The sequence below is a fragment of the Eurosta solidaginis genome, chromosome 1, assembly GCF_040869045.1.
Source record: "Eurosta solidaginis isolate ZX-2024a chromosome 1, ASM4086904v1, whole genome shotgun sequence".
Lineage (NCBI taxonomy): Eukaryota > Metazoa > Arthropoda > Insecta > Diptera > Tephritidae > Eurosta > Eurosta solidaginis.
Genome location: NC_090319.1, coordinates 233,917,502 through 233,920,470, shown reverse-complemented (window position 1 = coordinate 233,920,470; position 2,969 = coordinate 233,917,502). Strand labels below are relative to the sequence as shown.

General features: G+C 39.4%; 1 long non-coding RNA gene across 1 annotated transcript; it reads right to left on the bottom strand.

Annotated features, from left to right (window-relative positions):
* Window positions 1-2,194: 2,194 nt before the first annotated feature.
* Window positions 2,195-2,729, bottom strand: LOC137241719 (uncharacterized). Its single transcript, XR_010950020.1, has 3 exons — window positions 2,648-2,729; window positions 2,363-2,582; window positions 2,195-2,302 (listed from the first exon to the last, which is right to left on the bottom strand). It is a non-coding gene; the product is annotated as an uncharacterized lncRNA (long non-coding RNA).
* Between the last annotated feature and the right edge of the window lie 240 nt (window positions 2,730-2,969).

The following is a 2,969-nucleotide window of genomic DNA, read 5'->3' as shown; positions in this document are numbered from 1 at the left end:
TCTCTTCAATTGTAATGTGGAACCAACTCCTCTAACACCCCTCTCTTTATGGTCCACCCCTGTTTGAAACAGCAAGTTTCCTCGGACTCCCGTTGGAGGACATTGATGACAATTTGTGATTTGTCAGACCTATTGGATGTGGCGAAGCAGTGCTACAACAACATCAGAAGGCACTCGAAGACGATGCCTCAAAACTAACAACCAAAAGCAATAATTATCATTTGACTGACACAAATTTTATAGTTTTTTCTTCCGTAGTTGGACACAATCTTTTCACAATATTACTTAACAATTTAAGATTATACATTTTTTTTTCCAAGTTGTATTTTGACTTACCAGCAACAATAGAATCATGTTTAATTGTACGCTGCACAATCATTGTACCATCATGTAACGAAGCTCAGTTTCTTCCAAACATGTTCTAGCATTAACGCAATCTTTAAATAATTATAAACTATAAAAATTAAATTAATGTCAAATCCACTATCAAACCTTGGAAAATGTTGAAATGTTCACCACCAACTTGACGTTCTTCAAAGTAATCACATTGACCCAAAACACTTGAATTAATATCATTAGCTGTAGTCATAACAGCACCACCACAAGCATTCATTGTACGTTTCAAATCTTCTTCTGGTACACTAACAGAACATTTCACGATCTGCAAAATACTGTGTACCAACATCACAAATTGGTAGTTAGATAACACAACATTGGCGTGGTACTTGGCTAGTTTATTGTACAGAATACGCCATTCAGCATCAACAATTGCCTTGAATTCCAATTCTATATTTAAAATTGCGATTTTATCTTTTTTGTATGACGTTGGATCTACCAAAGAAAAGTACAGCGTCCACAACCATTTTAGAAAAGAAACCTTTTTGTTGATGAATAAGTTTGGAGGACATTGCTGTGGCAGCGCATTTTTCCAATAAGGCAAGTTGATTGGCGCTTCGACATGTTCAGCCATGTCATATTTTGGTCATGCATAATTGTAATGCTTTGCGTATAGCTTTAATGATGGTACGTGCATGCACGCCTTCCTCAACATATTGGCTTAACTTGTTTTAAGATTTCCATTGCTTAAAGTACTACTGAAGTGGTGCCATCGCCGACCTTATAAGAGGAACATTTTTATTCTACACATTCTAATATAACAAAAAACTTACCTCAGCATTTTGAGATTTGGCGATGTCGACTAGAGTTTGACGGCTGGATGCACAATATCCAATAGTTTCATAATGGTTGCCCCATCATTTTAAATTGTGGCCCCACCACTGGAATCAACAATATGTTTGTCCATACTGTGTGAACCCAATGTAGTGCGTACAGCGTCCACAATTGAATGCGAGGCATTGATGTTTGATATGAGTTGAGGGTAATAGTCTAGTTTAGGGGTCGACTGCTAATACGCTACCAAAAATATCGATACAGGTGTCAAACGACGCGTCTTGACATCAGTATTAATAATCCGCAGGCGAAAAATAAAAATTTTAACTCGTTCAAAAGAAGTTAACGAAAAACCGAAAAAAGACCCGCGGGTACCTCCGAAACTGGGGGTGGGATCCATAGTATTTTTGCGCAGAACACCTTTCTGCGTTGGCGGCCTTCGGTCGCGCTTATAAAAAATAACCCTAGGCTACGCCATGCCAAGTCCGGGTGTGTGGTAAAACCATGGCTACCGCCACTGTGATGCACAAATTTTTTTGGGGGTACAAACACAACAACAACCACATGAAAATCGCCAACTTCAACTGCAAATATCTCCGGACAGAGACAAAATTTTTCTTTTCTGCCATCGGATTATTGTTCTCGAGATTAATATGCGTCTTTTGACACTTCTCTCGATATTTTTTGACGCGTATTAGCAGTCGACCCCTCAACCTACCTTGAGAGCTATCGGTATCCAAATATTTTTTACACAAAAACTCATGTACCCAATACAAGTTCAGGACATTCATATTTATCGACACGCTGTCCGTTGTGGCCCAAATGTTGGAAATATTCAGTTAGCACTGTTGAGAAAAAATATGTATCAATGAACACAAGTAAAAGTGAAAGATTTTTTTTACCATATGTTGTTACTTTACACATTAGACATTGGAAACGGCGACCAGCATCTACAAATTGCATTTTAGCCTTGCAAACGATTACATCTAATTGGACACATTTCACCAAAATTTACAATGGGTGGCTCATATTCACCCTCAACCGTGCGTGCGATTGGTGAGATGGTAAGTGTAAAGGACAAAGCTGTTGTTTTTAATAAATCAGCTGTTGCAGGTATGCAATACAAAAAGGCCTGCAAACGAGAAAGATCAATGTAATTGGCAAAGAAAAAATTAATTTCGAATATCAATACCTAACGTAACGTGGCGAGGAGTTACCCTGATCTTGTACCACATATTTTGTGGTCACCAATGGTGATAATATACCCTGTTCATTAGTAATAAAAGCACCACCAGCGCTATTTTGATTTTCAACGATAACGCTTATCGGATTAGGCATCTGATCGAGATCTAAACGGCGTTGGGCTACTGTTGCGGCTGTTGATATATACCAGTACCAGGTGCAGGTGGTTGCTAAAAAAAATAATACAAAAATAATCATCAGTAATATTTGAAATATTTTAGTTGTATTAGCGTACATTATAACCATGAGGTCCGGGTATTGGGGGTTGACCCGGCACGGGTGGATGACTGGGCATTGGCGCCTATCCAGGTTGTGTTGGTGGCATCATTTGACCCATGTAACCACCTGGTGCACTTGGTTGTTGTAGAGGATAGCCTGGATGTTGAGGTTGTGGAGGGCAACCAGGTGGACCAGGTTGTAGTGGATAGCCCCACTGTTGTGGCATTGGCAGATAGGTTGTTGCTGCTGCTGTCGTGGCATTGCATAAAAAATGGCTTTTCGTTTGAACTCCGGAAATAGCTTTCACAACAGTGGACTTACCTTGTCCAATCCTGCCA